Below are 14,205 nucleotides of genomic sequence, written 5' to 3' on the forward strand. Positions count from 1 at the left end.
ATATCCTGGAGTGCCTGGGGTGGGTTCTTGGGAGTTATTTGTATCTCACAATAGGTAACAGAGTCCTCATCAACCCATGTAGCACCAAATCTTAAAATGACTAATGAAACCCAGGTGTGGTGGTACACACCTGTAATCCCAGCACGCAGTAGGCTGAGGCAGGAGGGTCGCCCCAAGTTCAAGGCCAGCCTGGGTTACACAGTGAGACCCTGTCTCAAGAAAAAAACACAAAACACCTCAGTTACCTTTGTATTCACCCAGACTCTGATGCTGCTGCCACTATCGTTTACTGAATTCAGACTCCAAGCACCTAGAAATCGATCTGCCTCAAGCATTTCTGTAAAATTTAAAATTTTCAGGAAATGTATTTCCGAAACTCTTTTCCTGTATTCCCCCTCGTTTCATATAAGCATTACTTAACAGGGTTTGTTAGGTTGAATTAGAAAGAATCTCTTCCTAGAGTGCAAAAGTCAACATTTGATGCCATGCGTGCTGTGCCCCGTGTCCCGACTCAGTTACTCCAGGTCACAGGACACTCAGGGCACCCTGTGGTGGACAGGAGTCCCTGGTACTTGGTGTGTTCTCCTGCTCAGCCGCATGCCTTCCCTGACGTTTGCAGACACAGCTACGAGGCATGTTTAAAGCAACCTGGGACTTCTCTGACTCTGTTAACAACCAAAGAGCCCAAGATTTTCCTGGCTGCACCGCCCATGGAAATTAGGCAAGCCCTGCCCTTCGAGCTGTTCACAGCTTGTTTCTTATAATATTTTTAAAAACTCATTAAAATAATTTTAAAATAAATTTTTTTAAAAAAAATTTTTGAGGCAGGGTCTCACTATGTAGTTAAGGCCAGCCTTGAACTCACTATGTAGTCCAGGCTGGCTTTGAACACATGGTGATCCTCCTCCCTCAGCCTCCTGAGTGCTAGGATGACAGACGTGTACCACCACATCTGACTAAATAAAATAAAAGTTAAAAACTCAAACTGCAAGTATTAAATCAAAAAGAAAAGAAAGGAAATCTGTATTGTAAGTGCCAGTCAGTTATGTGCCTATACGAGTCACAGCTTGCTGTCATCATGTTAATAAAAATATTAATTACTGCAGGGCTGGTTTGCAAGACCAACCTGGTGGCCCTAGGAAGTAACCGGGAGGCGCAGTCCCCAGGCAGCAGCATCGGGATCCTCGGAGAATTCAGGGAGCCACACATTGTTTTGCTGCCTGGTGGGCGCTGGCTGGGTGGTGGTCAAAGCTTAGGAGGCAGCTTTTGCTGGGCCTGGACCCTGCTCCTGCAGGGTGTGTTCTTCTGGGGAAACCGTGGACTCGCCTCTCTGAGTCAGGTGCTCCTCTTGCCACTAGAAAAGCCCAGTAAAATGTGATCTCAGAGACCAGAAAACCACTAAATAAGGACCACATGGAGCTCCATTTCCCAAACTGGCCCGGGGGTAAACCAAGCCGGGAATACCCTCGGGAAACCCCTTCCCCAAGCCCAACTACTCAAGGTCCTGGAAGTAGTTCCAAGGCAGCCAAGGGAGAGGCGGACATCACTCCTGGGAGTCGCCTGAAGCTTTCTCTGCCTCCTGGACCAGGCACAGAGGCTCCACCTGCTCCCTTCGCACCCACTGGACACCTTCCTGTTTCCTGTCGCTTGAGCCCAGTGCACACAGCAAGCCAGCGTCCCTGCTGGACAGAAAGAGCCGGAAGTATGGGGGCCGCCTTCACCTGCTTCTAGAAATAAACCATAGGACGAGCATGGTGCGACGTGAACTGGCTCTGTACACTAAGTGCTGAGATGGAGCCCTGGGTCGTGGTCAGTCAGCATGAAACAGAAAGACAAAAGGAGCTATTTCTGCCGGCGTGGTGACATGTGCCTGTGATCCCAGCACTTGGGAGGCTGAGGCAGGAGGATTGCTGTGAGTTTGAAGCCATCCTGGGCTCCATAGTTAGTTCAAGGCCAGCCTGGAATTCAGAAGACCGACCCTGTCTCAGAAAAAAAGAATTGCCTTGGGCATGCTGTCTACCCCTTCTCTCTGTCACCCTATCTGTTAAATGGGCATCATAATGGTGCCTACTTTATAAAGCGACTGTGCGCAGAATAGGTTTCTCTTGGGGACTTGAGCGCTGTGAGCACAGGGTCTCCTAGCACACTGTCACCAACCTGCCTGCAGCTCAGGCGGGCGCCACCCTCCTGTGGCTTCCTGACCCCTCCCAGCAGGACTGAGATGTGCCCGAGACCCCCGGCTGGGAGAGCCGCCAATGTTCACTACCTGCCTGTCGAAGTGAAGCTTTTAGCTATTCAATATCTGGTTCTGGGTCAGCAGCCTCAGCACCTCCCAAGGATGACACGAAGCATCTCCCAATCTCACTTGGAGTCTGCAATTACCAGGGCGACTGAGCCACACAGCCCCCATGGAGGGGAAAGGTCGGGTCAGGGAGGTTGGGAAGAGCAGGGTGGATTCTGGGCTTGAAGATCCCGTTCCAATATAAGACCACATTGAACCTGATCCTCCTGCCTCAGCCTCCTGACTGCTGGGAATTACAGGAGTGCAACATCATGCCCAGCTAAGACACTGACCTCGATCCCAAGGTTTCTCACCTGTAAAGTAGGCCCGGTAATACCACCTTCCAGGATTTCTTGGCTTTCCCAGTGCCAGCCTCATGCAAGTGTAACACTCATTAGTGACATCCAGGACCTAAGTGACCTCCTTAGTAAGAATCTACCATCTTGGATCAGGGAAACCGGGGAAATGGCAAAACATTTCCAGTGTTTGATCAAAAGTGAATTTCCAGTGATAGTACAAAGCTGTCGCAGATGATTAAGGACCTGCCTGTGGACTCCTCATCCTCCTGGTTTCCCCTACCTGGCTGCCCAAGTGGCAGCCCGGCCTCACCTGGCCCTGAGATGACCACGTCCTTAGTCACCATGTGGTGACTAAGCTGCAGCCCGGCTCTCCTGGGTGCCCTACATTCAGAAACTGGCTGTCAGCCTCCTGGATTCACTCAACAAACACTGAGCATGTCCTGTGTTCGGAGCAGAGGGCACTCCTGAAGGCGCTGCAGCCTCAATGGCTCCTAGCAGTGCGGTGGCTTCCCACCCCTCGAGCCCAGTGCTGTGGTCCCAGGACCTGCTCTGCTCAGGCACCAGCGCTCCCACCGCCTCTGCACTAAGTGCTGGATCCGCTCTGCCCGTGACCAGAGTGAGGGCTGGAATCCCACCTTCTCCACATGCCTGCTCCCACACGCCAGGCTCTGTCCCAGTGCCTGCCCCGGCCTGTCATACCGAGCTGCGCCCCTCTCTAAGGAAGCGTGGCACTGTGCTTCAGCGTCTCGGTATGTAGGCTGGCCCTGAACTTGCTTCGATCCTCCTGCCTCAGTCTCCTGAGTGCTGGTATTACAAGCACGCACCACCACACCCAGCAGTAAGCCCTCATTCTTTAAGAGGCAGGAAATAAGCTCATGCCGAGGGCATTGATGGAAACTAGAAAAGGAACTGTGGCTTTGTTCATTCACCATTTTAAAAGATTTCTTTGGGTTCAGTTTTTTGAGCCAGGGCCTCACTCTGTAGGTCAGGCTGGCCTTGAACTCACCATGAAGCCCAGGCTGGCCTCGAATCTTCCATGATCCTCCTGCTAGTGTCACCGGAGCACACTTCCACGAGCAGTTGAGACCGTCTGTTTTAAAATGAAAAGAAAAGAGTTTGGGAAGCAATCCTGCACACAGCAGTATTTCTTCTGTCCTGTTCACAGGAGCCCAGAGGGGCAGCAAATGAGATTCCCATGCAGCTGCCTCTTCCAGGTGTTCACTGCTCCCTGGACCCAAAGCCGGGACCCTGGGGGGCACCTGGTCACCCCGGTAACCCTAGTGCAGAGGTGAGCAGGACACAGGTGGGTGGGGCAGAGGCAGGAACACAGTTACTACTTCAAGGGCAAAGCCCAGAGTGAGTCACAATCATGGAAATTTGAGATTAATTAAAGACTGATTTATCTTATTGGATTAGTCACACAAATTCCCAGATATGGCAATGTGCAGATTTGTCATGCATTGTGTTTTTTGAGTGTGTGTTACAGACAGGTACCGCTTATTATCTTTTTTAATATCCTTTCTTTTTTTTTTTTTTGGTGTTTTGAGACAGGGTCTCACTATGTAGTTCAGGTTGGCTTCGAACTCACAATTCTCCTGCCTTGGCCTCCTGAGTGCTGGGATCACAGGTGTGTACCACCAGGCCTGGGTGCATAATATCTTTGTGTTTGTTTGCTTTTTGTTTTTTGTTTGAGAAAAGGTCTCCCTATGTATTCCAGGCTGGCCTTGAACTCTATGTAGCCCAGACTGGCTGGGAATCCTCCTGCCTCAGCCTCCCAAGTAAGGGGATCATGGCGTGCATGACCACAAACAGCTAGCATATTATTTTCATTTAATCCTTATAAGAACTCTTTAAGGTAGACACCATTATTATCCCCCTGTATAACATCTATATGGGGAAACTTCAAACTACAGTGGACCCTTGACTTACGAACACAATTCGGTCCTGAGGGCTGGTTGTAACTCAAGTTGGTCAATTGAAGGCTCAGGCTCCTCTACACAGCCTGCAAAGTCTCTCTCCTGTACACAGGCATATCTCAGTGACCTTAGAGAGACATTGGCCCAGGATTTCTCAGTTAAACCCACACAGTAAAGGTTATTGTAATATTCTCTTCAAGGGTTCTCTTTAAGGGTTAAATCTGTATCTGAGATTGGGCCGGGATTTAGCTCAGTGATTCGGCCACCTGCCTCAAAAGCACAAGGTCCCCCGGTACCAAAAAAAAAAATGAATGAACTAGGAAATCTGTATCTGAGATCATCTGTAAGCACAAGTGGCCAGCATTCAGGTCATAACTCAAGACTTTGTTCATAAGTAAAAACTAAAATTCCTATCATAACCCAAGTTCATATGTCAGGCCAGTCATAACTCAGGTGTCCACTGTACTACTGAAGGACATAAATATATTTAAATGGAAAGATATCTCTTTGTCTTCAATAAACAGGTTCAACATCATAAGTATTTAGAATCATCCTAATTTAATCTATAAATTTACATACTCCCTCCAAAAACTAACTGATTTTGGGCCGGGGATTTAGCTCAGTGGCTCCGCACCTGCCTTGCATCACAAGGTCCTGAGTTCAATCCCTGGTAGCAAAACAAACAAACAAAAACTGATTTTGTTGGAGGAAAGAGACTGAATCAGTGGTTCTAAAATTCATATGAAAAAATAAACAAGAAGCTGGGACTGGCGGCACACCCCTGTAATCCCAGCACTTGGGAGGCTGAGACAGGAGGGTCCCCTTGAGCTTGAGGGCAGCCTGGGATACATAGTGAGTTCAAGGACAGCCTAAACTATATAGTGAGACCCTGTCTCAAAAAAAAAAAAAAAAAAAAAAAAAAGAAAGAGAAGAGAAGCAAGATAAACCAGGAAAATTTAGGAAAAAAATGAATACATGATCCCATATTATAACCACTCTAATTATTAAAATGTGACTTTGCATAAGAACAAAATCAGTGGAATAGACAGAAAGTCCAACAATGCATTAAAATTCAGAGAAATTCAGTATATGATAGACTCAGCTGGAGATTAATGCATTCTTCAGTAAATGATGTTAGAACAACCAGGTGGTCACCTGAAGAAATTAAATAATATGCTATATGCCAAGTTAAAAGGCAGGGCGGGGGATTTAGCTCAGTGGCGCCCTGTCTGCCTGGCAAGTGCAAGGTCCTGAGTTCAATTCCTGATACTGGAAAAAAATAAAAACAAAAAAACCAAAGTTAAATATATATATTTCATATACAGATTAACGACTTCCTTATACATAAACTGTTCATAAGGCTACTAGCCAGGTCTGGTGGCTCACATCTGTAATCCCCGCACTCTGGGAGGCAGATGCAGGAAGAGTTCGAATTCAAGCCTGAGGAATTTAGCAAGAACCTGCTTCAAAATAAAACATTTAAAAAGGGCTGTTGATGTAGCTCAGAGCAAAGACTGAGTTCAGTTCTCATTACTGCAGGGAAAAAAGGTGAAGAATCAAGAGAAAATGCCCAAGAAGGCTTCTGCGGTTTGAGGAAGGGAAACAAAGGCAGTTCTTTCAACTGTAAACGTGTGCTCAACCTCCCTCAGAGTTAAGCGAGGAGATGCCGCTCCACTGCATGGGGTCAGTGCGGGAGTGCAGTCACCCCACTGTGCATGTGGAGGTCCCTGCTGCCTCCCGCCCCATGCAGCTGGACTCCGCCTTCCGACCCCTGTAGGTGGAGATGACCAAGCACAGCCTTATAGGGCATCAGGATTAAATAACAGTATGGCCCTAGAATGGAATGGAGCGCAGGCAGGTGGTCAGGGTGGCCCAGGCCTGTGATCCCAGCACTCAGGAGGCAGAGGCAGGAGGAGCGCCTCGAGTTCGAGGCCAGCCTGGAATACTTGTCTCAAAAAACTCCGAAATAATAAGGATCGCAAAAAAGCAGAGTGCAAGAGCAGCTCCAAGTTGTAAATCAGAAACAACGTTTCAGAAAAGAAGCTTCCAGATATTTTGTGCTTGCCTGGAAGGACCCTGCTGTCTAGGAGGGCGGACGGTAGCTGAGTGCTGCTCTGTCTGACACAAAGCCTGGTTGTAAGGGGCCCTGGGCTGCAGTGGATGGGCACCTTATCTTTAGCGACTCTGGAGCGAGTGTTTCTTTGGGTCATTTTTCTTTGCTTTTTTGGGGGGGGAGGGGTGAGACAGGGTCTCGCTAAGTAGTTCAGTTTGGCTTTGAATGCAGCCCTGGCTGGCCTCAAATTCAAAGCAAACCTCCTCTTTCAGCCTCTTGAGTTCAGAGATTACCACGATGCCAGCTTTGGATGTTTTTCTAGGAGCAGGGACACAACATGGCATGGGGAAGGGGATTCACTGACCCATTGAACAACTGTGAGGTGAGCCATTTCGTACACTGTCCACTTGATATTCATCAGGGTCCCCTTAGGTCACTGGAACCAGGTTGAAGCAGAATAAGCTAGAAGTGGAAAAGATGCAGATTTGCCCCTGGACCCTGCACTCCTTGGAGAACATTTTGTGCCCTAAGGAAGCCGGTTCTTTAGAGCAAAATCTTTGCCCTCTAGAAGGAAAAAGCATCCTGGGCTGGGCTCTGGGTCCTGAAGGGCAGCGGCAGCAGCAGGGTCGGTTCACAAAGGCAGTGAGGCGGGGGAAGGGGAAGGGGGTGACACGCCAGACTCCGTGCGTGCAGCGGAGGAAAGGATCCTGTTGCTCTCCTGCGAAACCTGCAGGAAGCCCCCAATTAGAAGACCTGCTTCGGAGGAAGTTTTTGTGCCCAAACCCCAGGTAGCTGACACAAACCTTGTGGTCCTTGGAATACTTCCTAGAAAAGCAATTATTCACTTTTCCGGAGATGGGGAAGTCAATGAGATTAGGGTTGGAAACAGACAAAACAATGCCCAGGGGCCATGGCCCAGGCCTCGCCTCACCTCTGCTACTATCAATGGGCAAACTGTTGGGCAGAGCACGGGGCATTTCCAGCGAGACCGGAAAGTCTGTTTTACCTCCATCTGTCTGAAAGTCTCCCTGACAGCACCGCGCAGCGAGGTCTAGGGCAAGTTTCTGGCCTGCTGTTTGCACATTCCATGCGCCTGTGCACCCCAGCTGTCCCCTGCAGCCCCAGAGACACCCACGGAAGACATCAGCGTGAAATGAGCTAAACTCCATCATCCGTGGGGCCTGGAGGATGGCCTTCATGTCACCTGGAAGGAATGCGAGGACTGGCCTATGGACCAGATGGAAAGCTCGTCTTGACCATCACCGTCGTCGTCATCATCATCATCATCACCATCATCATCATCATCGTTCTATATTTGTAAAATCAAGTGCATGCGTAAAGGAATTCTAGAGCGCCTTAATCACAGCACTCAGGAGGCTGAGGCAGGGGGATCACAGTGAGTTTGAGGCCAGCCTGGGCTACACAGTGAGTTCTAGGCCACCCTGAACTATATAGTAAGACCCTGTCTCAAAAAAAAAGAAAAAATGCTCATAGCCAAGAATTTTTAAGCAACCTAAGAAATATAATTCTCTTGCAGTTCAAAGCAAGAACTGTATATATCAGCCATGGCAAACCTTCTAGAGCTTTCAGTAACCAGTAGCCCTTTTTATACAACATTAAACAGGATTTGTTGTGTTTTTTTGCACAGGACAAATTCATTTACCAATGACTGAAAATGGAAGTTCATGAAAACACATTTTAAAACTTCCAAACATTCACATGGGAAAATAGTCAAATTCACTGTGTGCTAGTTGTTTTTTGTTAGTCACAAAATCCTGAGATAATCAGCTTTTAAGGAGGAAAGATCTCTGGTGGTTCATGGTTTCAAAGGTTGCTTTTGGGTCCACGCTGGTATGGGCCCCAGAAGAGCAGTAGCTCACCTGGTGGAGGCTGGGAAATGAGACAGGAAGATGAGGCACCAGAGCCCCAGTGTCCCCTTGAAGCCACACCCCCAGTGACCTCACTTCCTCTTGCTAGGCCCCACCCCCTTAAAGGCCCCATCACTTCATAACAGTGCCACAGGGTGGTGACCAAACCTTTAATGCAGGGCCTTCGGGACCACTTACCCAAGCGCACCACGGGTAATTAAGAACAGGAAACGTTCATACTCAACATACCCTGGACAGAATCGATTTGTTTTCTCAAATGCAAAAGAAGAAAATGGTCTGATCCTTCTCAGGGACACACAGTCCTATTAGAGCCTGTTTATTTTCTCCTTCTTCAGTAAGTTAAGTTTTACTCAGGGACACTTAGTAGTAGGTAAGGGAACTTAAAATTTTATTTATTTTTTTTAATTTTTTTTGCAGTACCAGGAATCGAACTCAGGACCTTGCCATTACCAGGCAGGTGTGGTGCCACTGAGCTAAATCCCCAGCCCAGGAACTTAAAATTTTAAAGCAGCACCTCCTATTTACTGGTCTACTCTTTATTCTCTAGCCTAGGTAAAAAGAAAGATCTCTTTATATTAATCTAACAGGATCAGCGAACTTCACTGTCTGCACTTCCAAAATACTACATACCCTCAATTTTATAACACTGGTTTTTCTTTGCAGTTCTGGGGATTGAACCCGGGGCCTCACACATATTAAGCCAGTGCTCTAGTGCTGAGTTACACCACCCCAGCCCTTTAATTTTGTTACTTTGCAACAAAGTCTCACTAAGTTGCATGGGCTGTCCTTGAACTTGCCATCCTCCTGCCTCAGCCTCCTGAGGAAGTGGGCTCACAGGCATGTGCTACGCTTAATGCACACTTTTAAAAACATTTCTGAGTGCTTCATTTTTGTGAGCACCCGCACTCTGCCCTTGAGTGTGTCCTATATCTCTAAAATCTCTGCCTAATAAAGCCTCATGTCTCCCCCCCCCCTTTTGGTGCAGAGGATCAAACTCAGGTTCTTGTGCTTTCGAGGCAGGTGGAGGAACCACTGAGCTAAATCCCCCATGTTTCTCTTTTTTTAAAAAAAATTCCTGCTGGTCATGGTGGCACAAGCCTGTAATCCCAGCACTTGGAAGGCTGAGCTGGAAGAGACAAGGTAGGCAGTGATCAGTCTGATGTTAACTTTCAGACAGACCCTTCCAGAGTGATGGACAGGCCCACCGCAGAGCTGGGGGGTTTGGTCCAAGGTGCTAATACAATAAAGGAGACATGCAAAGAAGGTCAAGCTTTGTTCTGCTTTTAGTTACCTAAAACTAAGTACAGGCTTCTCTAGGCCCCAAGGAAGAGTCACAGGTTTTTGTTGTTGTTGTTTTTTCTTTTTCTTTCTTTCTTTTTTTTTTTTGGTACCGGGGATTGAACTGGGTCCTTGCACTTGCACAGCAGGCGGCGAAACCACTGAGCTAAATCCCCGGCCCTTGTTGTTGTTGTTTTTAGCAAAAGCAGCTTTCAAGTCCCCAAATGCCTCAGAATAATTTTTAATGAGGAACACTTTAAAAGCCTGGGAGTTTACCTGCCCTTTATCTCTGTTTCAGAATCAAAACCTCCAAGAAGCCTTAGGTCCAGGTGTGGTGGTACATGCCTGTAATTCTAGCACTCAAGGAAGCTGAGGCAGGAAGATCCATCCCAAGTTCTTACCTTGGGCAATTTAGTAATTTAGGAAGATCCCATTTTTTTTGTTGTTTTTTTTATAATTAAAGGTTGGGGATGTAGGCCTGGGTTTAATCCCCAGTACCCTCCCCCCACACACACAGAATAGAAGCCTTCCAATGAAATATTGATGGTTGTAGTGGAGAAGAGAAATATAGCCCCTCAGCAAAAGTGCACTATTGTCAGTGAGTAAAATGAATAAAGGAGGAATGTGTGTACATTTAATATTGTGAAGTTGTTCTCCAGCCCTCACGTTGTTACAAAATCTGTAGTGTGTCTTAAACCACAGACTCTCAGGATCATGGGAATATGCCAAGTGTGGTACCACACACCTGTAATCCTGGCACTCTAGGAGGCTAAGGCAGGAGAATCACGAATTCAATCCCAGCCTGGTCAATTTAGTGATTTAGTAAGACCCTGCCTCAAAAAATGAATGAATGAATGAATGAATGACACGGGCTGGGGAGGTAGCTCAGAGCAAAGGCCTTGGGCTCAATTCTCAGTACTGTCCCCCCGCCCCCCCAAAAATAGAAAGGATAATGAAATACAGCAGGTATGTTTTCAGCCTAAACTGCGACTTCCAGCACTAACCTGTAGGAAGTTCCGGTTTCAGTGGAAGTTTAACAAAGTCCCACACTGCGGCCTGTTTGGGAGAAGAAACATCAATCCCCTTATTAGCTAGACCCAGGAGACAGGCATCTGAGGGGAGGAAAACCAGATCCCTTTTTGCAGAGGCCAGAGGGAAGGAGGCAAGACCTGGGAGAACCCAAACCCACGTATGAGGAGAAAAAGGAGTCTGGATGGTGGAAGGCGAGGTCCCCGAGGCGCAGTTACAAAGGACTCATCTCTGCCGGCGGCCAACCTGGTGCTGCCTAAGAACACCCATTTGGGCCTTTGTCTTTGCCCCGATCGTTTGACCATTGTTTCGGTCACTCATAGCAGCTTCCATAGAAGCAGAGATGAAACCAGGGTTCGATAGATCTGTGAGGTAAAATAAAATTACTTTACCAAGCGTTTGAGCCGAGCGTGGACAGGAATTAACCTGGAATCCACAGGGGCGAATTTCCTGACAAGTTTTTCATTTCAGCATCCGGGCCTCCGGGCCAGCGGGGACTGAGAGGGGCTGCACTGGCCCCAAACCAAGCGCCCAGCTTCCAGAGGGGCAGGGCTTTGTTGGGGGCCCAGTGACAGCGTGTAGAGTGGGCTGGACTTCTCCATTCCCCCGCGAATCCCTGCAGGGACCTGCGCTCCGGAGACAGAGCCGCCATTTTGGGAGAAAGCAGACCTGTGTGGTGAAGAAACCCCAAGCTCTGGTCCGCAGGGAGCGCCCGTCCCTTCCGCAGATGCCACCCCCACGGGGCCTCAAAAGTGCACTCCTTTCTCTCAGGTCTCCTCGAAGCTTAACCCAGGGTCATTAACATCTGAAGCATGGTGCATCCAAAGCATCCACGAGATAACTAAACTTAGCCTCACAGAAGGCTATTTCAAAGTCGATTTCATATAGATCTGTCTGCTCAAAAAAGCACGAATAACCTGGTGAGGTGGCACACACCTGTCATTCCAGAACTCTGAGAGGCTGAGGCAGGATTGCAAGTTCCAGTCTAGCCTGGACAATTTAGGGAGACCAAAATAGAAAATTTTAAAAAGGGCTGGGATCACCCAGTCCAAAGACCCTGGGTTCAATCCCTAGTACCAGAAAAAATAATTACTAGCACTCCAAAGTGGACAATGTTGGGAAAGGGGCCAATGAAAGGTGCAGGGGACACAAATGTCCAGTTTTGCTTTGATCTGTGACTTTCACTGCTCAGGATTCAGTGCACTCTCAGAGGCACTGTTGCTGATTCTTGATCAGGAAAGGATCACACATTGGGCCAATTGTGAGGCTGCCCAGTTGTAATACCAGGGCCTGAGGCTGGAGGGTCATGAATTTGAGGTCTTGGTTATATGAGTTCAAGACCAGCCTGACCTATATTGTGAGACCCTGTCTGTCCAAAAGGAAGGAAGGAGGGGAGGGGAGTTCTTGAACGGCATTTGAGCTTAGTCCCATTCCTGCTTGTCAAGCTTGTGTCTCTGATCGGGTTTCTCCTGCTCCTCGATATCTTGGGATGCACACCCTTTGTTTTTGGAGACAAGGTCACGCTATATATTCCAAGTTGGTGTTGAACTCATGGTGAGCCTCCTGTCTCAGCCTCCCAAGTGCTAGGTTTATAGGCATGCACCATCATGCCCAGCTTCCCAGCCTTTCTGTTTGTTTATTTGTTTATTTATTTATTTATTTATTTATGCATTGATATTGGGCATCAAAGTCAGGGAGGTACTGTGCCACTAAGCTACATCCCTGGCCCTTTCTATTTTTTTGTTTGTTTTGAGACAAGGTCTCTCTAAATTCTCCAGGCTAGCTTTGAATTTACAATCTTCCTGCCTCAGCTTTCCAAAGTAGCCAGGATTAAAAACATACTCATCAATGGTGGGCATCCATGAACTCAGTAGTAGAGTCAGGGAAAATGGAGGAAGAACAAAATCCAGCACCACATTCCCGAGACTCACTGTTGTGTCCTTGTCACAAATCCTGGCTTGCACAGTGGCAGCTGTCTGTCTGGACAGCCAGAAGTGGCAGGAACTAACTTGGCCTTCAGGGCTCCCTCTTCCTCCTGGTGCCTTCCTTGCTCAGCTAACCCAGGAGACAAGAGCCAGAGAGGGGCCAGGGCGCAGGCCCAGCTGAGGTGACACAGGAGGCTGAGGCGGCCAGGAGGAGGGTGGGGATTCAAGTTCTTGTGTGCACCCAGCATCTTCTTTCATCCCCGAAGCACTCCCAGGAGGCTTCCTTGGTGGGATGGGCCCCTGTTTGCCTGAATGACTCACAGTCCCGGAAGAGGCCCCAACCTGACCTTGGTGGAATCTGTCCTTTGAGACAGGGCCTCAGGGCTGCCTGAGCAGTGTGGCCTCAGCATGGGACACTCAGGGCCAAGCCTCCCTGGGAGGATGGCTGCAGTTTTCTAAGCTTCACATAAAAAGTGCATGGAAGCCTATAGCAAGTACCAAGACCCGTCATTTTGTATTATTGGCTGGATGACCTATTGTTGGCATGGGGACCACTGAAAACAGGTGGGAATGAGCAAATGACAAATACTACCAGGAGGTTTGGAGTTAGAAAAGATTCCAGACAATGGCTTAAAAAGACTAGAACCTGGGCCGGGGATTTAGCTCAGTTGTGCTGCCTGCCTCGAAAGTGCAAGGACCGGAGTTCGATCCCCAGTACCAAAGAACCCAAAAAACAAAAAACACTAGAACCAAGTCTAGAGTGGTGGCACATGCCTATAATCCCAGTACTCAGGAGGCTGAGCCAGGAGGATTGCCATGAGTTTGAGCTCAGCATGGGCTACACAGTGAGTTCAAGGCCAGTCTAAACTTCATAATGACAGCCTGTGTCAAAAAACAAAACAAAACAAAAGCAAAACAAACAAACAAAAGAACACCCCCAAAAGACTAGGACCAGCCAGGCATAGTGGCATCCACCTGTAATCTTAGCACTCAGGAGGCTGAGGCAGGAAAATTACTGCAAATTCAAGGTCAGCCTGGGTAACTAAGAGAGTTTAAAACCAGCCTGGATTTCATAATGAGAACCTGTCTCAAAAATAAATAAATAAAAGACCAGGAACTGCCTTGGGACAGAGCCATTGCTTACTGGTCTAAGCCTCCCTTTGCCAAAAGAGGTGCTTCCACCCCATCCCTGGTCCGATTTCTGCAGGTCCTCCTTACTAGGCAGGGGACCTTTTTCCTTTTTTTTTTTTTTTTTTTTGAGACAGGGTCTCATGTAGTTCAGGCTGGCCTTGACCTCACTATGTAGCCCAGGCAGACCTCCTACTTGTGGCAATCCTCCTGCCTCAGCCTTCTGAGTGCTAGGATTACAGGCATGTACCACCACGCCTGGTTTTCTGTGTTAATATTTAGATCTTTGATTCATTTTTAGTTTAGTACATGGTGAGAGGTATGGAGGGAGCATACTTTTCTAGGGATTCAACGGCACCCAATATTTCCATCTGGTCCTAGCTTAGCCCTTCTAGAAATTGGGCCGA

General features: G+C 48.1%; 1 long non-coding RNA gene across 1 annotated transcript; it reads right to left on the reverse strand.

The window, feature by feature from the left end:
- Nucleotides 1-999: 999 nt before the first annotated feature.
- Nucleotides 1,000-11,648, reverse strand: LOC110347047 (uncharacterized). The gene is made up of 4 exons (XR_002391402.2): nucleotides 10,906-11,648; nucleotides 10,721-10,772; nucleotides 3,587-3,670; nucleotides 1,000-1,354 (listed from the first exon to the last, which is right to left on the reverse strand). It is a non-coding gene; the product is annotated as an uncharacterized LOC110347047 (long non-coding RNA).
- Between the last annotated feature and the right edge of the window lie 2,557 nt (nucleotides 11,649-14,205).

This window comes from Heterocephalus glaber, unplaced genomic scaffold (genome assembly GCF_053883595.1).
Source record: "Heterocephalus glaber isolate CG9 unplaced genomic scaffold, H.glaber_assembly_v1.0 deba00001550, whole genome shotgun sequence".
In the NCBI taxonomy this organism is placed as follows: Eukaryota; Metazoa; Chordata; class Mammalia; order Rodentia; family Bathyergidae; genus Heterocephalus; species Heterocephalus glaber.